The sequence below is a fragment of the Triticum aestivum genome, chromosome 6D (assembly GCF_018294505.1).
Source record: "Triticum aestivum cultivar Chinese Spring chromosome 6D, IWGSC CS RefSeq v2.1, whole genome shotgun sequence".
Classification (NCBI taxonomy): domain Eukaryota; kingdom Viridiplantae; phylum Streptophyta; class Magnoliopsida; order Poales; family Poaceae; genus Triticum; species Triticum aestivum.
Genome location: NC_057811.1, coordinates 159,418,941 through 159,441,619, shown reverse-complemented (window position 1 = coordinate 159,441,619; position 22,679 = coordinate 159,418,941).

Here is a 22,679-nt window from a genome sequence, read left to right as displayed (position 1 = left end):
CGAGGACACGAACAGCTGACGACTCCACCTGGCTTGTGTGTAATCCAGCATCATCTGGGAATTTGCACCTTGTGTCTAATCCAGCATCATTAGGGAACTGACACCTTGTGTGTAATCCAGCCTCATTTTGGAAACATGATCTCGAGGTTGACCATACTTCCCTCCTCGCAGGAACTGCATCCTGACATGAAGTTACTTCTTTTTTAGACCAATACTCAGAGCAACCTAGATCCATTTAGTAGAAGCCAGATAAACAGAACTCAGAGAAGTGAATTCAAAAGGAAAAATAAAATAAAAACAGACTACAAGGTGAGAACACCCCCTTCCTACATCAAGCTAAAAACAAAAGCATTAGGACGATTAAGACTCTTCTTATTACACATCGAAGAACACCACGCTTAAGAGAAACAGAAACTACAACATATACACATCGAAGAACACGAGGCTACACGAAAGTAATTGAAAGGGTGTTACTTACCAAAGCTCGTTTTACAGGTTCGGTGCAGCTCCTCTTTAACTTGCCAAGCTCCTTGAAGATGTCCCGAATATCCCGTGTTTGGTCTTCATTGCTCCTCTGCATGTTCGCACTCGTGGTTTTAAAATCTCAACATGGCAAGAAAAATATACTACTAGTAATACTCGCGCATCTTGTGGGCAACATTAAAGCACTCGTCTACCATGTTAGAGCATCTCCAACAGAATCGCAACGCGCGGCGCTTTAAAAAAGCGTTTACAGTGCTGAGATCGAGAAGTAGATACTGGGGAGTAGAGGATAGTTCTCAGCATAGATAGATAAAAAAAGATAATTCAACTACTCCTCGTCGTCCGACTCCTCCTCGGTGATGTCCTCCTCCGACGTCTGACTGTAGGCGTGAAGATACCAATCGTCGTCGGATTCCCAGGGCGATGCTGCTCCTAGCCTCATGTTGAATTGAGCGTCCGCTTTTCGCCTACGCTTGTCCTCGCGATAGGCGGCTCGCTCCACCCTCCTCTTATCCCTCTCCGCCCTCCTTTGCGCGTAGAACTCGCGCTCTTTGATGATGTCCTGCGGGAAGTGTTAGCGCCACAGCGCCATGGCTTCCTCGTCCATCTCGGCGATGCCGAGATGGTGCTCCCGCCTCCGGTTGTCGCGGCGATCCTCGTTGGTGCTAAGCCGCGGCAGAGGCACGAGCTCCTGCGCCCGCTCCCGCGTCGGCACGTTGGGTAAGTTCAATGTTCTATGAGGCCACCAGAGGCGCCACACCACCGCGTCGTACGTGCGGGCGGCCTCGTTGGCGGTGTCGAAATTTCCGAGGCCGAGGCGCATCCCGCGGAACCGGATCTCGGCGGAGAAGCCGCCGGAGGGGGGCGCGCGGACGCCGCGGTATCCCCAAGTTTCCCGGCGACGAGGCGGCATGGTGGCGCGGCGGTGACGAGGCGAAAAAGAGTGGGGAGAGAGCGATGGCGAGGGACAGAGCGGGGAGAACGGTGGCAAGGCACAGAGCGGTGGGAGGGCGTTGGATTTTATAAAGCGCGTCGGACGCCGCACGCCAAAACTAGCGCACGCGCGGCCGCTTTTTCCCGCGCGCGCGCGATCCTTTCCCGACGTCTCTGCTATCTCTACTCTCTTCTCTACTGTTATATTTATTTTATATTTAATATTTAATATTTATCTCTACTTCCTTTACTGTCTACTTTTTTTTCTTGCAATATAGGCCATCTGATTTATATCTGACAGATAGGAAGGAAACAAATGGGAATTTTGCAAAAAGATACCCATACCCCTCTCCAGATTTGCAAATAAGGCCTTCCCTCGTTCATCCTTTTCTCCCACAAGATAAACTACTCATACAAATGCATCTTGATGCGTGCAACACATGGGCATCTTGCTAGTTCTAAAAACCTTTCCATCATTTGCCACACTACTGGTTGCAGATGAAAAACCTACCCAAGCACAACACGATATAGGAGCGACGCACAATTACAAGCTGATATTCTGTTGGAGAATGGAGGCTATAACCAATTACTTTTACGGGAACAATAGCACCCAGGAAATTTGAAGGGTAGGTATGAACAAAATTGGAACTGCACATGTACTGCTAAGTGATTCAATACACACATTACCAATCGAGGAGGAGAATGATGGTCGCAGCGGCCTCCGTGAGTCATGGTCGGCAACGGGAGTCAGTTCATTGTCCACGACGGTGGTACTTCTGCGCTTGGCGTCAGCTTCCGGGAAGCAGATCCGAGACCGTGGAAGACGATGCCGGGGAAGAGGCTCCGTGTACGACGACGACGGTGGACCGGCTCCAGTGCGGCGTACGAGGTCATCGATGAGGCAGATGCGCTGCGGTGGACGAGTGCGCCGATGTAAAGGGGAGGAGCACCAAGGCTGCGGTGCCGTGGAGAAGTCTATTTTGCGGTGGGGATAGAAAATGGGGAGTATTCAGGTGTACTACTCTGGGTGCCGGGGTGGGGTTGGCTGGGTAGCGTGAACCTGAAGTTACGAAAATGGCCCCCTACCAAGCGTCATCCGTAGGCCTGTTCTGAAGGCTATGATGGTAACTTCCCACTGCTCGAATCAGGGTCGTGGGAGATTTTCCCGCCGACCTCAAAATTTTGTGACACTGGACTCCCCGTGTGGCGTGTTGAGTGATTCGGCTAAGCAACTAGTGAGTAGTAGTAGTAAACTCTGCATATTAGGTTTGACCGAAGTCAAACTTCCTAAAGTTTGACCAAGTTTATAGAAAAATATAAACATTTACCATAACAAATATGTATGATGTGAAAGTACATTCAATAATGAATCTAATGGTATTTATTTGTTATTGTATATGTTAATATTTTTTGTTATAAGCTTTCTGAGAGTTTACAAAACTTGACTTTGACCAATGCTAATACACGGACTTAAATAAAACGGAGGGAGTACACATTTGTTTTCTTAGTTTGTAGTGAACTAATCATTTGTTGAAATTGTGAAATAAATATATTAGGCTATTGACTTCGAATGTAATGGTCTATAGAATTCAATAGTTACAATCATTGTCGAATCCCAAGATGTATACAAGGTCTATATTACTTCACAGCATGCTCAAACTCACATACACACACACACACACAAAGTAAACTAGAAGACCGTTCTCTCATGTATACACAACGTATCGGCATCTGTCTATGTCTCACTCATGCATGATCATTTGCACATTCACACCTCTCTATGTCTGTATCACACGCACACCGTCTCCACATTGCCCTTCCGCCACAACACACATATGGACACATACACACGTTCTCTCTCAGTCACACACACAAAATCAGTATTAAAAAAACTAGGGCGCACCTAAAACGTCCAAATCCAAATAAACACGAACTGGAGCTAAATTCAAATATATGGAAATATTGCAGCGTCAAGAACTTTCACAGGAAAAAAAAAGTTGAGTAATATTCGAGGATTGTTTTCACACACACAAAGAGGTTCCTGGATGTCCTTCGAGCGCGACACGGTGACGCACCGTTCGATCGACCGCGCGGCCGCGGTTCACACGCTTGCATAGGATTCCGTATCGTGGCTGTGGTACTAACTATTAAAAGCGCTGCCTAAGTCTAATGTTTACGTGTACTAGTACGGTTTTCTTTTAAGTTTGACCAACCTTATATATAAAACTAAAGTAAGCTCCCACACACGCAGTCATCAATATGCCGCCGCCGCCGTTGCGCATGCCGGCGCCCGCCTGCTCCGGCCAACAATTTCTCGCCCATCACCGCCGTGTCGCCGCCATCCCTGTGCCATGAAGCCGAAGGCTCGCCCGCTCACGTCGTCTGCAGTCCCTCCTCGCGATGCCGCCGCACTGCCAAGCACGCGAACAGCTGGTGGAGCCGCGTCTATGCACGCAGCGTACGAAGAGGAGGACGAGCGCGTGCTCCAGCACGCCAGCGAGGAGGAACTAGCGTGTCATTGTCGTCTCCGCCCGCGCGGAGGAGGCGCGCATGGTGGCTGTCGCGGCGGAAGCCGGTCGCGCGCGCGTCGAGCCTGCAAACCGGGTGCGGACGCGGAATCTACCTTCGAGACCTTGAATGCCACGTGGATCCTGCAATCTGAAGGAGCAATTTGGGTCAGTCGACTCATGTGAGCCGTTTGATGCAACATGGATGGCTAGAAGGGCTTCTTCCACCTCTTCTGCCGTCTTCTTCCTTCGCTCCGTCGAACTTCTTTCACAAACCGACTGACCCAAATTATACTACCAGTACGAACGTATTAAGTACAGTAGGAACACGAAGATACGAGCAGTAGTACCAACTGCAAGAAGAACAGTAATAAGACATAGTACTAGTACTACTATACGTACTAAAGAGTTCAAATAACGAGAAAGAACATAAACATAGTTCTGCTGGGGCCTCAGCACAACACACCCTTGAAAATAAACTAAGCAACTAGTCCGCTTGACACTGCAGTAGAACTACCATGAGCGACGACACTGCCACCTACTCGGAGTCCGAGTCCACGTCCTCGACTTCGTCCTCGTCCCTCTTGCTCTTCCTCTTCGCCGACGCTTCTTTGCTTGAAAAAGACACTGGGCTCTACTTCTTCATCCAACCCTTGTAGATATTTAAACAAAGGTAGGCATCCATTGCTGCGTACAGGATGTGATCTTCATCTAATGTCTTCGACTCCCATGCATGATGAAACTCGTGATGAGGTTTCTTTAGTTTAGCGTACGAAGGTTGAGAGGAGGACACCAGGCTTGCCTTCTGGAGATCGAAGGGCTGGCCTACAACGAGACCTATCCGACGCAGGACATCCCTGTCGTTCTTAAAGCCTACAGTAACGAATTTCACTCTTTTGTCCTTGAGGAAGTTCTTAAAATCCTGGCACTCAACGTCGGCATGGCATATGTGGTAGACCAAGCAAATGTTATGCACGCAAACCTGGATCACGGCGGGCTTCTTCCTCTCTTCGTCCTTTAGATCCTTCTCTCGTCCCAGGACTGTGGTGTACTCAACATCTAGCCCAGCAACCCACTCATCCGTTGAACTGTTTAACATGCGTAGGAAGCGAGCAAGCCATGCTTTCACCGTCTCGGATCCACGTGTGTAGATGACGATGAACTGATCGCCGGTGATGGCTCTAACCTGGTACTCAGCGGCGACCATGGAGATTTGGGAGGCCATGGATTTTGGAGGAGGGTTAGGAGAAGTTGAACTATTGTACCCCGCAAAAAACTGGGAGCGAACTAATGTGTAAGGACGGGACGAGTGGGAGCGAACTGTTGTAAGGTAGAAGATGGGGACGAGTAGGGCGTGCGAACGGCGTGGGGTTGCTGGCTTGCCCGGTGGATAAACGGCTGCAAGCCCCCAAAGAGTTCTCGAGAACTATGCGGGACCCACTAGATGTCATGTCTACTAGACCCATATCGTAGGCCTAACACTATAGCTTCTGCCTGTTCGCACACCATGCGGGCGCGTGGATGTAACTTCACTTAATTCCTTCAAACGTCGCGCCTCCCACGACCTTCGCCTCCCTCGCGCAGTCGCGCCCTTTGAGACTTCGACCGGCTATAAATGAGCAAATTTTTTTGCCTTTTTTTAGACAAGCAATTTTTTTTGCCTACTCCGCATGCATGATACTTCCTCTGGTCCTTTTTACTCCCGTCAACCGTTTGCAAAGTGTTTGACCAAATTTATAATTTTTTTTGAACACCACCTTATATTAATTAACCAGCCACACCAGTACACTCATTCGATACAATATTCACCACACAGGGCGGTACGTTATTTACAAGAATACCATCTAATCTATTGTCAAAGCTATACTTAGCGATTAAGTGTGCCACCTTATTGGCCGAACGGCTAATCTTTTACAATTGAAGATTGTTGATCAACTTCGAGATGCTCAACGCTTTCATCTTCAGGTCACGCATAGCAGACCTGTCATAGTCCCCCGATGCAAGAGACGCTACCACAAAAGTGCAATCAGTCTCTAAAATTACAGGATTATGACGAGAAATACCTATGTAGAGAAATGCAAGCCCTAAGCTCCGCTTCCTCCATGCTTTGACAGGCATCAATGAAATCCCACAACCAAATTTATACTAAAAATATCAATATCTACAATACTGATTATAATGAGTATAAGAGAGAGATGATTATAGTAACATAGGTAGATACCGTAACATAATAAATGTGATGATACTATGTGTCATGCATGGCAATAAATGAGACCACCTATGATACTAATCTATGATACTATGCACTATAGAGGTAGTAACATACAGTAGTAACATATGCATGTTACTAGTCCAAGTTACTCCCCACTATGACCAGCCTTAGAGTACCACTACCTCCCTTCTAGTTTAAAGGGCTCGATTCAAAATTTTCACCTACTCTTAGCAAGATAGTAGAGGCGGTGGTATAGTTTTTGAAGTCTGCAAAAGTACTCAACTAGTGCTGTCGTTCTTCACAAAAAAATGTGTTTACCAATGCATGCATGAACACTAGTTACTCTAACCCCCCTCTCTTCTTTAATTCTTTGCCACATCAGCATGTTTGCTATTCCCGTGTGCATGATACCAGCTAAGATACCACCATTATGGCCAGCCTTAATCATCGCATGCAATAATTTAGTGCACCTTGAAATATGAACATGTGTGGGGCGTGTATGTTTTTAATGACTTGAGACTATACCTAGCCCGGCATGCAAGATGACTTATTATGCACCGTTCCCCATACCTGCAAGAAGCCCGTTCGTCTCCAAATCTTTTCCTCTCCATGTGTGGAAACAATATGCCTGCCAAACTCTCCTTCTCCCTCCGGCGGTCCCACCACTCCACCCCGTGTGAAAAAATATGCATGCATGACTCTCCTCCCCCCATGCTCGTCCAATCCATTGTGACCAGCAATATTTCCACCCCTTCACTCCCCCGTAATTTACTCCAACAAATATGCCCACGTAGCTGTTACTTAACTGCAGGTGCATTGGGTCACTAACATATGGGCTCAACAGGGGTCTGGCCCACATGTCAGTGATGCAACTAGACCTGCAGTTAAGTCAGTGCAGCTCAGTCCATATCTTACGTAGGTGTGCCATTGCTCGCTATAAATACTGCGCCTCCCACGACATCGCTATCTCCTCCCCCTCACGTTCACGTTCATCGCTATCTCCTCCCCTCCCTCTCACGTCGACCACCATGGCATGGCCCCTCCCAAGCCCTAGGAGCCCCTCGCTGCACCGCGCGGACGGTCACGCGTCGCCGTTTAGTTCCTCGCCACCACTAGTCGAGGAGGACGCGTCGGTGTTCCGCTCCTCGCCGCTACGTGACGCGTCGCCGTTCCGTTCCTCGCCGCCACTAGTCGAGGAGGACGCGGCGGCATTCCGCTCCTCGCCGCGACGCGACGCGTCGCTGTTCCGTTCCTCGCCGCCACTGGTCGAGGAGGACGCGTCGGTGTTCCGGTCCTCGCAGCGACGCGTCGAGGTGGACGCGTCAGCGTTCCCCATCTCACCAGCACGCGCGCCGGAGGACGCGTCGGCTCCCCGCTTCGAGGAGAACGCCGCGCCGCCCGCCGAGCCCCCCAGCCTTGAGGAGCTTTGGAAAGAAATGGATGTCGCCTTGTGGGAGGCTTTGGCTCCAGCAGAGCGCGCCAAAATAGAGGCGGAGAAGAAGGCCGAGGAAGAGAAGCGCACCGCGGAACAAGCTGCCTGGGAGGCCTATGTCGCGTCCGAGAGAGTCAGGCAATTGGCTCTTTGGCAGAAGGCTCGTGCGAGGGCCATGAGGGTGGCGGAGGACGCCCGTGCCGACGCCCTGAGTGCAGTCGGGCCCAAGCGCCCCATCTACGCTTGGCGGTACATGGACCGGGTGCACGCTTCCAGTGAGGAGGAGTACCTGTTGGCGCCGGATCACCACACCGGTGAGATCGCGCTCGCCCGCCAGCAAGCCGCCAATCAGCACCTCGCGAGTTGCGAGGCTGAGGAAGAGGCGTTGTGTCGGCGCGCTGGGAAACGGCCGTGCACCAGGGCACTCGTGGCGCGCCGCAAGCGCTCCTGCGAGCGCCGTGGCTTTTAGGAGTATAATTTTTGTTTCGTAAGGCGATCTCATTAGTTTTGGGATGCAAATGATAAATCCCGAATGTTCAGGAATTTTTAGCGTCCTTAATTAAGTATGTAAAAGGGAAAGTTTGTAAACCTTGTGTATTCATACGCATTTTGCAAGTACGTGCATATAGCACAAACTTTACTATATACTATCGCCACTACACGTCTCTCTCGATATATGCTTGCAGACTGTGCTACTCCCTCCGTCCAGGTCAAGAAGTCATCTTTGGTTGTGCACCGTGACCAAGAAGGAGGGAAGACTTATACACCTAGACGGAGGGAGTACTACTATTACTTATGTACGTGCAAATGCACGTTTTAACATTACGATGCGGTTTTTGTAAAAGTAGAAAAACAGCACTAGTCAACCTTGTGAAACGATTCAATGCAAAACAAATGCAAAAATGCTCGTTTGATTGTTTACTTTTAGCTTCCTTCTCTATGGTTATTTCTCTGTCGTACTTTGTACGGAGTATCTCACTGGTTGGAAAGGCATGCAAATTCCCAAACCGCTTCCTACACCCTGTATCGAATTTTTTGCCTAACAAGTTGTGCCGTGCAATTGGAATTCCAACTTGAGTACTACTACTAGTAGGAGTACCAGGGGCCAGTTCTTTTAGGCTTCTAGATTAGTAATCCCATAAGAGCAAGTACAATAGAGCTGAGTCAGCGGGCTATAAGAAATAAACTAGTATATTTCTGCTTAGTTGGAGGAAAGAGAAGAGGAGAGAGAAGGTAAGCGGGCTCTTCGTGAAGAGCCAGCTCTAGCACGTGCTCCTAGGCACTTTGTGAGAATGAGAAGTGGGCCACATAATAAAAAAGTAGTACACTCTTTTGATCTATTATTGTACATGTTGGCTATAAGATGGGCTGTAGATGACATGGCACTGGCTTATAGCCAGCAGCTGGCTATACTATTAACCATGCTCTAACTACTACCTCCGTCCTGGTTTATTGGTCCCCATTGTAATCTGTTTCAAATTTTGATCATAAATTTAACTAATGAAATGTTAGTGCATGTCACATGCACTACTCCATCCGTCTAGGTGATTAAGTCATCTTAGGCTGTGCACCGTGACCAAGGAGGAGGAGAAAATGAGAAACGCTAATGTTTATTTGCTAATTAATAGTATTGCATGCAATGAACTAACCACTGCATGTCGTGTTTGATATCTCAAGTCATTAAAAGCATGCACACTCTTTATCTCTTAATTGTTGATATGTCAAGAAACAAGAAACGAGGTAGAAGTTAATGCACCGCGCCTAAGTGTTTTGGGATTATTTGGTTTTCGTAAGATGACTTACACACCTAGATGGAGGGATTAAAATGGTGAGGAATAAACCATTTAAATCTTTGGTCAAAATTTAGCACAAATTACAATGGTGAGGAATAAACCAGGACGGAGTAGTAGTTTAGAAGCCCAAATAAATGAGTGAGGCGCCTTATTGTTACTCTCCACTGTGATTAGTCTTGTGGGAAAAGCTGGGGAAGCCGCCAAAAGAACTGGCCCTACGAGTAGTAGCTAGGGATCGAGTGTGCGAGATGAACCGGAGAAAGTAAATGCAGAGAGATGAAATGCAAAAAAGACGAAGGGATGTGATGGTTGCTTGTCCGTTTATTTTACCAGGCCACTTATTACTGGGAGTGGTTGGGTTTTGTGATATGACGGCTTTACTGCCGCGCCACGAGCGGGGTGAGAGGTGAGACTCCCGTGCAGCGCCGCCCTCTACACTTGTACTACATCGGTCGTGGTTTATTAGTCCCCCATTGAATTTGACTGAAGATTTAACTGAAAAAATGTTAGTGCATGTCAAGAAAAACTATATCGTTGGATTCGTATTTGAACATAGTTTTGAATGATATAATTTTAGGTGACATGCATCAGCATTTATCGTACTATATATAATTTTAGTTCAATTTTTGGTCGTACTAATCTATAGTAGTAAGGTGCCCGTGCGTTGCACCGAAGAGTGAAATGCATTGATCGGGGAGTTGTTTATTTTGACAAAGGATGTGGGGGTCATCTCATGTGTAACGGGTATCGATAGGTTTCTTCGGATATTATTTCATCTCTAGAGCTCACAAACATCTGGGTGAAATAGATAAAAGGTATCTTTTGCAAACAAAAGCGTTCAACTGTTCAACCTGCATCCAAAACTTGTGAAGAAATAACACTTATTGTGCTTTGCAAGAAATGATCTTTAAGAATTAGTTTTGAGTATCGATTGTTATACATGTTGGCTACAGATGACATGGCACTTTCTTATAGTCAACAGTTGGCTATACTATTAAGTAATATTAACCATGCCCTTATACACCTAGACGGAGGGATTAAATCAGGATGACTTGCAAGCGGGCAGAGGAGATGTAAGAAATGGTTCATCGTAAGTCTTTCACCAGTACTGTAGTAAAAATTCATACATGGAAGATTCTAGACTAAACCATAAACGGATACACTTTTATTCATGCGCGATACTCCAATAGAGCAAGATCCTGCATGGAAGTCTCCACATGCTTAGACAGCGGATTACATTGAGCGAAGACTAATGATCAACATTTAACTTGATAATGTGTACTTCCAGGTGAACCTCCTTGGAGTCCCCGTGCACCGCGTCGGCGGGTAAAGGAGGCCATGGGTTTTCCAAGTCCACATTGGTGAGATAGTCCCAGCTCCCCAGAGTCCAAGTCCGTTCGATGAGGCCGGTGTCGCCGCCCACGCGACCCGGCGGGGTAGTAACACTGACCACGCACCTGTACATCGGCCTCGTGTCAGTGTCAGCGTCAGCGGCGTCGCCCCTGACGCACATTACAGAGACGGGGCGGCGGCCTGCGTGGGCCTCGCCGGTGCCCACGATCAAGAGGAAGACGCTGCCGTCCTCCTCCGAGACTAGCAGGCGGCGGTGATCCTCCAGCGACTCCGGCATGGTGAACGGGTAGCACGTCTCGTACTTGATGTTCTCCGCCAAGGGCCAGCAGTGACCGCTGCACACATTCGTGAGGTGATGCACCATGTCCGTCTGCGAGCCACAAAACGGCATCGGGCACTCATAGTAGTGGACGAAGGGCTCCTTGGAGGCATCGACCAGGCCGTCCATGAAACGGGAGTGGCTATAGGGGACGTTGCGCCAGTTGAATATATGAGCAAGTTACTACGAGATTTAATCTGAATAAGCACAAAATAAATCATGACGGCTATAACAGAGATGAAACTAATCATGTGGACTAGCATAGTAGTAGGATACATAGTAGAAACATGAATTCTACCACGATTTCGAACAGGAAGGACAGAAACACATACGGTGCAACGGGAGCAGCACCGTTGGCGTTGAGGTTGTCGCCCATGTCCAAACACCACGTAGACACGGTCTGTGAGCACGGTTCGTAGTCGTTCCATGCTCGGGCATTGAAGTTTGTAACTTTTTTAGATTAGAATATACTACTCCTCCGGTGCTAGTAGTAGAGCAGAGTCCTACTCTACTACTCTACTCAAGCAAGTTAGGGCATAGCACTGTAGGGAGTACCAGTACTGTGATCACTCAAGCAAGTTGTCTGGCATCTACATGACCCTACGCTGCTGGTGTGTGTCTCGTAAGTCAAGCGGCGTGCTGTAGTCATCATCACCTGTCCACTTCCCACAGCACATATTCGCTTCTCCATCTTTGTCCGCACATAATCTCGTCCAATCTTCCATCCCCGCTAACAATGGCAGAACCGAGCAGCGTCCGCTGAAAGAGTGGCTGGAATTCGCTCCCCACAAAGGTAATCAAGCTCATTGTTTCGCGTGTGGACAATCTCAGTACCATGCCGCTCGCCGCATGCTCGTCGGGGATGTACCGTTTACTCAAAACCCTCAGGCCAGAGCTTTTTAAGCCAGCTCCTTGCTTGCTGATGCCACCTGATCTTCAGAAACGGCGTGTCACGCAGCATAACGATTGTAGGGTGGCGAGCATCAACCCCCTTGACTGCGATCCGATCCCCGTCAGCCTCAACTACCTTAACGGTATGTACTGGGTCGGCATGAACACGACTTGGATGGTGCTCGTCGACGGTTGCGGCAGCTGGATGCTCGTGGAGGTCTACACCCGGCGATTGATCCCCCTTCCTTCGATTAACACTGCACTGCTTTGGCACCGCGGCCCAGAATACTCGGAATCTTACAGTAGCCAACATGATACCAAGTTTGATTTGCTCAAGGTTGTAATCTGCCAAGTGCCCATAAGATCTGCGAATTATAAAGACTTCAGGCTAATTGCGTTCTTCAACCGTGGTCTCGCCTATCTGACATGTCACTGCGGTAAGTGGATAAATCTGCACGTCCATCGCAGGATCATACATCCTCCATGGTTCTCTGATGCCATTGAACACAAGGGCTTCATTTACGCTGTCGACTCCTTCTATGGCTGGACGTATTGCTGGCCTACTCCAGTCATCGCTACAAACGGCTGTTACAGCAGTATGTTACTTTCCTATGATATCATGATGGCTTGCTTATATTACTGTCAACATTTGCTGAAAAAATATTCATGCTCATAACATGTTGTTCTTAAGATTGACTAAATCAAGAGCCCTTTTTTATTTGACTCCAACTTGATATGATGTTGTAGGCCGCCTGGTGTCCCTACCCTTCCTAATCCCAGAACCTTTCAAAGAAAAGCGGCATGGCAGTTGCAGGTGGTTCCTGGCTCGATCAGACGACGGCGAAAGATTGATGATTGTTCGCACGTACCAAACGTGTTGTTTCGCGGAATACAATCACAGTCACTCCAAGGTCTTTGAGCAGGATCCCAGCTTCTCTGGGCCTTCAGGAATTTTTGACTGGAGGCTGGTAAGTAGCCTTGTTACACGCTCTCTGTTTGTCAGACTGAATTATCTGATTAACTAGGAGATAACCGACGGCAAGGATCATGATGGCAGCGCGGTTTCGTTCATCAGGCAAAACTGTGTGTACACAGCGTACCATGCGTCTCTGCATGCACCATACCCTGATATGTGCCGCCACGCTCTGCAGCCCAAAGTAGGAGAGAGGGTCGCAAGTATCAGACTTCGACCTGCTGGCTGGAGTTTCCCCCGTCAGGCACCCATCTGGTTCAAGCCGTCAGCCAATCTCCACAGCTTAATAAATAGTAACGTCTAACTGAGCCAGTTAGTTAGATGCGTACACTTGGTGTAGTAGGATCTTTATTTAGTTTGATGCATACACTTGTTCTTTTTTGGTAGCCCTTTTGTAATGATGGCTGATGTTTGGTTTGGAAGAGAGAGCTGCGTCTTCACTCTTCTGGCCTGCTTACTGCTTCTGTTGCACCCCCAGCCCTGGTTGCTGCTGCTGCTGCTGTTTTCAATGTACAATCAGTAGTATATTTTGTCTGTTGGTTGAATAAATGTGTTGTTAGAACGACAAACACAATGTTTTGGAAGTCGTTGCACGGTTCGATCCTTTAGTGCCCCGTACCGTACATAGCGCATACTATTTTTCGTACGGAACACATTTTCCACTTGTTGATAACATGCAGCCCACTGATGAAGGCCCAATAGAGAAGCCCATAATTAACTGGAAGGGAGGCTCTCACATGAATCCGGCCCAGGTACATGCTCATGGTCCCCTAAACATAAATAAGTAAATAAATAAAGCTAAATGCTCATGCACCAGTTCTTTGGGAAAATAGGTAGCCCAGTATTTCTTTTTGAAGAACACCCAAGCTAGGCCTATTTGTTTTCTCCGAATTACTGGGCTGCAAATCTTTCAAGACGAGGAGGGATGCATTCCGACCTGGCTTAAGAGTATGGTCAATGTCTGTTAAAATTAATATCAAAAGGGGTTGAAAATTCCAAAAAATTTATAGCAAATGGGATATAAGTTTCTTTTTTTGTTTTTGTTCTTCACTGATATCTTATACGATTTCATTGGATTTAACATGATATAGTACTAATTTATTTAGTATGGCTATTAATTTTTGGATTAAGAATATTTCATTCCACAGCAAAAATTTGTGAATTTTCAAAATTTGCCACATATTTAGTTAATTTTTTGACCCTGGTACTGACCAGAAAATGGCCAGCAATTCTAAAAATGGAAAACGGGCTGCAATAAATTCCACATGAATTAGAAAATGAGTAAAAATTATAAAAATAATAGCAAATGGGCTGTACACGCCACATATTTCGAGGCTGACTTGTTTACGCAAGGCTTTGTCAGTGAACACATGATTCTAGCAGCAGTGACTGTTGGATGTCCATCCAACGGTCGACGTGCTTCTTCAATCTCTGATCTTCCTGCTCCAGCCGCCTAAACTAGGGCCGGCGGGACTGCCTGCTCCCTCCTCTTGTGGCCCGCTGTGATGCCGCGCAGGCTTCCCCGGCCCACCCTACTCCCTCCGCTGGCCTTGCCGCACGCAATCAACTGCCTCCTTATTACACGAAAAAATGATTCCTCCCACTGACATCTGGGGCGCACCGGTTAGGAGGCTGACCTGTGAGCCTACTAAGTTGATGCGTACGCAGGGCTTGTCAACTTAGTCAACAAACGATTCTAGCAGCAGTAACCGTTGGATTTGAATCGAACGGTCCTGCTGCTTCTTCAATCGCTGCTCTTCTTGCACCAGCCGCCCAAACCAGCGTCGGGGAGACCGCCTGCTCCTGCCTCAAGTGGTCGGCTGTGCTGCCGTTGAGGCCTCATCGCCCCCTACTACTCCCACCGCTAGCCAGGCCCTGCGGCGACGACAGCCTCACACCGCAGCCGAACCAGTGAACCCTCGTACTCCTCTCCGCGTGGGCATCCACTACCGCGTCTTCCCCGGCTCCGTGTCGTCCCCTTCCTAGGCCTCGCTGTCGTCCACCGCCTTGGTGCTCTCGGCGCGGCGTGGTCAATGTGGTCAACGACATTCCATCGGAAGAGTACTGTACGTGGAGAGGCTGACAGCTGGGTCCACGGCCACAGCCTAGTTTTTTTGTGATTTGCCAAGTAAGTCGCTTTGTCAGGCCTGTTGGGCTGCAAATCTTTCAAGACGAGGAGAGCTTTCATTCGACTGGCCGAGAAAATGGCCCATTAGTAATGAGAAATGGGCTGTACATTTTTAAAACACATCAACCGGCAATTAGTTTCAAATATCTTTTTTTATTTCGAGATTTTAAATTACATTAATTTTTATGCGTGGAGAATTTGTTGGATTTTATATTGATATACATTTATTTTTAAAATCAGTTTGAATGTGAGTCGAAATTTCGGGATTAAAAACAGTTCGGACCGCACCGAAATATGCAAAATTTCGTATAATTTTTTAACCGTGGCCACAATATGGCCTGTAATGCTAACAAAAAGAATATGGGCTCCAAAAAAGACCTTAATAATTAGCAAATGGGCTGTAAATTATTAGAAATAATGGCAGATGGGCTGTATGCTGTTTTCCATAGATTTGAGGCTTTCTTAAAAAAAAAGGTTGACGCACAAGCAGTGAGTGTTGGATGTCCATCCAACAGTCGTCATGCTTCTTCAATCTCCGCTCTTCCTGCTCCAGCCGCTCAAACAAGCGCCGGCGGGACTACCTGCTCCCTCCTCCCCGCCCCATCGTACTCCCATCGCTGGCCTAGCCATCCCTCTACTCACCCACACCTGCTGTTATTCTCCGGCGACGGCAGACGAACCAGTAAACCCTCGTACAGTCGTACTCCCCTCCGCGTGGGAAACAACTGCCGAGTCTTCCCTGCCTCCGCGTCGTTTCCTTCATAGGCCTCGCCGTCGTCCACCGCCCTGGTGCTCTTGGCGCGGCCTGGTCAACATGGTCAACGACCGACATGCATCTGAAGTGGACTGTACGTGGAGAGGCCGACAGCTGGGTCCACGGCCGCACGCAAGGAAATGCCTCCTTATTACGCGCAAAATAATGATTCCTCCACCTGACATCAGGGACCCACCGAAAGGGCCTCTGTATTTGGCGAAAAAAAACGTTACCGCCGCTGACAGCTCGGACCCACCAGCTATATCTTCGCAAGCAAGGAAGTGCCTCCTTATTACGCACAAAAAGAATGAATACTCCCCCTGTTAGCTAGGACCCAGTATAGTGGCAGGCTGACTTGTGGGCCTACTAAGTTGACGGGGACGGAGGGCTTTGTCAACTTAGTCAATATGCATGATTCTAGCTCCAGTGACCGTACGATGTCCATCCAATGGCCGTAGTGCTTCTTCAACCTCTGGTCTTCTTGCGCCAGTCGCCCAAAGCAGCGCCGGTCGTGCCGCATGCTCCTGCCTCCCATGGCCGGCTGTGCTGCCGCGGAGGCCTCACCACCCCCTACTATTCCCACTGCTGGCCAGGCCCTGCGGTGACGGTAGCCTCACACCGCAGCCAAACCAGTGAACCCTTGTACTCCTCTTCGCGCGGGCTTCCACTGCCGCGTCTTCCCCGGCTCCCCGTCGTCCCCTTCCTAGGCCTCGCCGCCGTCCACCGCCCTGGTGCTCTCGGTGCGGCATGGTCAACGTGGTCAAGGAACGACTTCCATCGGACGTGGACTGTACGTGGAGAGGCTGACAGCTGGGTCCACGGCCGCAGCAAGGAAGTGCCTCCTTATTACGCGGAAAATAATTATTCCTCCACCTGACAGCTGGGACCCACCGAACGGGCCACTGTATTTCGCGAAAAAAACATTTCCCCCTGACTGCTGGGACCCACCAGCTACATCTTCGCACGCAAGGAAGTGCGTCCGGGCAAAAAAAAATGATTCGCCCCCCTGACTACTGGGACCCACCAGCTACATCTTCGCACGCAAGGAAGTGCCTGACAGTCGGGACCCACCTGGTCGAAGCGTACGTAGCGTTGTCATTCTAGTCGCGAACGTGTACGTACATATATACTGGTGGATGTAGAGGCGCACACGTGTCATAGTAGAGGCGTGTACGTGTCGTAGTAGAGGCGCGCACGTAGCATGTACACGTACGTACAACGGCCAGGGTGCAAGAAAGAAAATACGGCCACGTATGTGTACATACGGGTGGGGTCTCGAACGCCTACTCGCGCATACGTACGGCTAGGGCTCGTGTACATGGCTGGGTCGGAACGGAGAAACAGCGTCATCGTCGTGTTCATGGGGAGCCAACCGGCTGGGTCGGAACGAAATGCGTTGTCGTGTTCATCAGGAGGGCTTGGACGGAACAGCCGATGGAAACGAGGCCTGGCGTACCGCAGAACGGAGGAAACGGCCTTGTGTTCGACCGGCCACGTTTGAAACGGGATCCTGTTCATCGGGAGGGGTCTGGCGTACCGCAAAACGGAGGAAACGGACCTCCTACGGTCGAAACGGGGGTCCTGTTGATCGGGAGGGGTGTGACGTACCGCAAAACGGAGGAAACGGACTTGTGTTGGAGCACTACGGTCGAAACGGGGGTCCTGTTCATCGGGAGGGGTGTGGCGTACCGCAAAATGGGACTCCACGAGATACTGTTCATCTCCACCGTCGACCCCCTCCAGCCTCCACGGGCTACTGTTCATCCACCGTCGACCTCCTCCAGCCTCCACATGCGACTGTTCATCCATGGGCTCCTGTTCATCCAGCCTCCACCACGCGCTACTCCACCGGCTACTGTTCAACCAGCCCTCTCCACGGGCTCCTGTTGAACCACCCCTCCACGAGCTACTGTTCATCCAGCCCTCCATCGTCTACTGTTCATTCTGCCCTCCACGGGGTGGTCCTGTTCATCCTGCCCTCCACGGGGTCCTGTTCATCCAGCCCCAACCGGCTCGATCGATCGGGGTCCTGTTCATCCAGAGGCAATACCACGGGGTCCTGTTCATCCACCCCCACCGGGAACTGTTCATCCAAACCCCCCAGCAATGTTCACTGTACATCCAGAGGCAGCATCGATCGGCTTCAGTTAGCAGCAGTAGCGAAGGAATCGCTCGATCGGGTTCAGTTAACAGCCATCGATCGATCGCTCGGGTTCAGTAACGCGTAGCCTGCAGTGCAATCGCTCGGGTTCAGTTAGAGCCCAATGCCTCGCTCGGGTTCAGTTAGAGCCAACGCCTTGCACACACGCGCGTACGTGTATGAGAGAATCACGCATCGCTCAGCCCCAACCTCCCACCGTAACTGTCGGAGTAAATGGCCACGGGTAGCCTAACCGACTGCCCCTGGTTCTTCTGAAAAAATTATCAGGCCTTCGGGCCTCCAAGCACTCCAAGCATTGGGCCGCCGTCCCTGGCCGGCTACCTCTGAAGCCGACTCCCGGAAGGCGACCCAGCCTCAGCGACCTCTCTCCAGGACGACTACGGGGTGGCCGACTCCAATAAGCCGGCCAAGAAGGACGCCGACTCCGAGAAGCCGGCCGAGACCCCAACCACCAAAGCTACTCCCTCATAACGGTGCCAAGACGGGGTGTGGCCACAGTGCGGCCCACTACCCCCGAAGCCCGAGGCGGGCATGGCTATAGGAGGCCGTACGGGACGGCCGTCTCCCGTGCGGCCCGACACTGTAGCCATGCTAGCCTCGACGTCATCCACGACAGACTCCCGTACGGCCCACGGGCGGCGGGCCCCTTCAGCCAGAGAGAGGCGTGAAGGCGGCCCGGCCTCTCCCAGTCGCCCAAGAGCGTAGCCGGCTCCCAGAAGCCGGCTACTCCCTTCCTCGAAGCAGGAGCCCCATTAAGGAGACAAGACGAGGTAAGGCTATAGTGAGAGCCCCCGAGGCGGCCCACTGTAGCCACGCTTACCTCGACAAAGCCCTCGTCATCAGAGGCAAGGCTACAGTAAGCAGCCGCCGACAAGACCCTAGGCGGTGGGGCCGGCCTGTCGGCCAAGAAGCCGGCAGCCGGCGGGACCTACCAGTCGGCGGGACCCACCAGTCGGCGGGACCCAACAGCCGGCGGAGAAGCCGGCGAGCGTAGATACTGATGGCTGGGACCAGCGCCCAGCCGGATTACCATTGCACCCCCGGGGGGTAGGCCTATATAAACCCCCCGGAGCACCCATGCAAAGGGTTGGTCTCTGAGCATAGAGTTGGCTTCTGAGCATAGCACACACACCATAGATAGAGAGAAGTAAGAGCTAGCCTTGTTCTTCTTCTCCCTTGATCCCAAACAGCTCTAGGAGCGATTGTAGCCACCTTTCATCGATCTAGTGATCATGCGGAGACCCCGCAGAGCAGGACTAGGGGTGTTATCTCCTCGGAGAGCCCCGAACCTGGGTAAGATCCGCCGGCGTGCATGTCTTCGCCTCATCCTGTTTCCAGGCACCGGCGACGTTTTATTGGCTCCCACAATGATAAGCCATCCCTTGGCATATGTCACACCAACCACCCGACATTTGGCGCCCACCGTGGGGCCAGGTGCACCGTCGTCCGGAGACCTGTTCTGGACGGGAACCCTCTTCCTCCCCCGCGAGCGCAGCCAGCCTACTGCGCCCGATGGCGTTTGCCTCGACGCGCTGCAAGGCATCAACGACGCCTGCACAGCGAGCCGCCTCGCCGATCTGCTCGGCGAGACTCGCATCTCCGACGAGCCTGCGTCCGACGCAGGCACCGACTACCCCGAGAACCGCCTCGTCAGCCTCCTCGACCAACTTCACGTCTCCAGCGAGCCTGCTGCAGACATGGAGTCGGTCGGCTCCACCGACCCGATGCTCATCGACTCCGACACAGCATCGCTCGACGCCTACCCCTCCAACGTGGTGGTCTTCGACGACCCCCTCCCTTGAGCTGACAGCGGCAGCAGCGCTGTCACTGAAGTGCTGGTCATCGGCCACGTCGCCAACTCGGGCGAGAATGCCCACGACGCCCGGCAAGCGGCAATGCACGACCTCTCCGTCCCCATCCCGGCAAACGCCGACGCGGAGACCCTGGAGGCACGCCGCCTTGCCCTCATCGCGGAGGGCCAGAAGATAGCCTCCATGAGACGCCTCACCGAGGCCCACCAGCGCGAAGTCGACCGCGCCGCCTTCGGCACGCCGCCGCCTAGCGGCTCGAGCCGAGCCGGCTTCGTCCAGAAACGCGGCGCGGCCGTCGCCAGCATGCTGGGCGCAGATCGCCCCGTCTACGCCACCCCGCTCGAGAATCTGCGAGCCGCTCAGGCGGCCGCAGAAGAGCTCAATGGGCTGGGAGCCGATGAGCTCCCCTACATGACAAGACGGATCCAGCACCTGCTCGACGCGGCTGCAGAACGGCACGAAGCTGGCGCCTGTGCTGATAGTCATCCCCCGCGCCGGGAGCACGCCGCGACGTCCCGCTCGCCGACTGCGAGCGGCGCGCCAGAAGAAAGACAAGGAGCCGGCTGCCAGCCGCAGCCGGACTCGCATCACCATCGAGCGCGACGCGGATGGACGCCCTCGAGCTGTAGAACACCAAGGAAATCTGCCTCCTCCCCCGCCTCGAAGAGAAAGACGCCTCACTCCGCCGCCTATCACACACCCGACTCTTGGCGACCGACTCGGCCGCCGAGAAGGAGTCGGCGAGAACGACGCCCACCACAGGATCGACCGCCTTGCTCGATCCTTGGCGTTAGAAGAAGAAGATGATGTCGGCCCGCCATGCTTTGGCCCCCGCATCCGCGACGAGCCCTTCCCCAAAGGGTTCTCGCTCCCCAGAGACACGCCCAAGTACAATGGCTCGGTGAAGCCGGAAGATTGGCTCATCGACTACTCCACGGCCGTCAGCATAGCCAACGGCAATTGGCGCGTCGCCGTAAAGTACATCCCCCTCATGCTGCAGGGCACTGCGCGCACATGGCTCAACAGCCTCAAGCCCTACAGCATCAACAGTTGGCTGGACTACACCGAAGTCTTCGTCCGCAACTTCACCAGCACCTACAAGCGGCCTCCCAAGCCTCGCCAGCTCTCCCTCTGCGTCCAAGGGCCCAACGAGTCAACCCGCGACTACCTCACGCGATGGGCCGAGCTCCGCAACTCCTGCGAGGGGGTGCACAAGATCCAGGCCATCGAGTACTTCACCGCCGGGTGCAGAGAGGGCACCCTCCTCAAGCACCGACTCCTCTGCGACGAGCCGGCTACCCTCGACGAGTTACTAGTCATCGCCGACAAGTACGCCACGGCCGACTCCTCGATGAAGACCGAGCTGAGAGTAGATGCCTCTGGGAAGGTGATTGCTCCGGCTCCCAAGACGCCAGCTGGCGACCCTAATCGGCGCCCCTACCAGAACGACCACAAGCGCAAAGGCCCCATGCCGACTTCCTCCAGTCGGCAGGTGGCCACAGTTGAAGACGAGCAGCCTGAAGAACGGCCCGCTCCCAAGAAGAAGAGTGGAAGGCCGGCTTGGCAGCCGTCTTTCTCCTACGAGCAAGCCCTCGACGCCCCTGCAAATTCCACAGCGGCGCGAAGCCGTCCAACCACACAACCCGGAAATGCCACTGGCTCACCCGCATCACCAAGGGCGAGGGAATGCTGCCGCCTCCGCCTCCCGGCCCGCCGCCTCCAGCCCCCCAGCAGCCAGCGGCTCGGCCGGCAGTCGGCGCCATCCAAGACGAATTCCCCAAAGAGCACGCCGCCTACGTCGTCTTCACCAGTCAAGCCGACGACAAGCGCAGCCGACGCCGACAGCATCAAGAAGTGAATGCAGTCACCACCAGCGCCCCCGAGTTCATGCACTGGTCAGAAAAGCCAACCAGCTGGAGCCAGGCCGACCACCCAGAGGTGATGCCTTCGCCTGGCTCCTATGCAATGGTCCTGGACGTCACCCTCGCGACGGAGAGGCGAGCTGCCAGATTTTCCCGCGTCCTGATAGACGGCGGAACCAGTATCAACATACTGTACCGCGATACCATGGAGAAGCTGAACATCAAAGCGAAGCAGCTCATGCCGAGCCGCACCGTCTTCCATGGTATCGTTCCCGGCCTGTCTTGCTCCCCAATCGGCAAGATCAAAATGGATGTTCTCTTCGGAGACAAAGACCACTTCCGCCGAGAAGCAATATGGTTCGAGGTAGTGGATTTGGAGAGCCCCTATCATGCACTGCTTGGCCGACCTGCTTTGGCCAAGTTCATGGCCGTGCCCCACTACGCCTACCTGAAGATGAAGATGCCGAGCTCGAAGGGGATCATCACGGTAGCCGGCGACTACAAGAAGTCCATCGAGTGCGCCATGGCCAGTAGCCGGCTGGCCGAGTCCCTCATGGTGGCAGAAGAGAAGAAGATGTTGGAGCGGGTTGTGGCCATGGCCGGCAAGCAGCCGGCCTTGTCCCCCAACCCCAAGGATTGTGATGCGCAGGGCTCCTTCCAGCCCGCTAAAGAGACGAAGAAGATACCTCTGGACCCGGAGAACCCGGAGAGGTTCCCTGTCATTGGGGCGAACTTGGACAGTAAATAGGAAGGCGAGCTCGTCGACTTCCTCCGTGAGAATCGAGACATATTTGCATGGTCCCCAAAGGACATGCCGGGTGTCCCGAAGGATTTCGCCGAGCACAAGCTACATGTCCGAGCTGATGCAAAGCCGGTCAAGCAACCCCTCCGCCGACTATCAGAAGAGAAGCGAAGAATTGTGGGAGAAGAGATAGCCCGGCTCCTTGCCGCTGGCTTTATCAGGGAAGTGTTCTTTCCAGAATGGCTTGCCAACCCAGTTCTGGTTCTGAAGAAGAATAACAAGTGGTGTATGTGTATAGACTACACTAGTCTGAACAAGGCCTGCC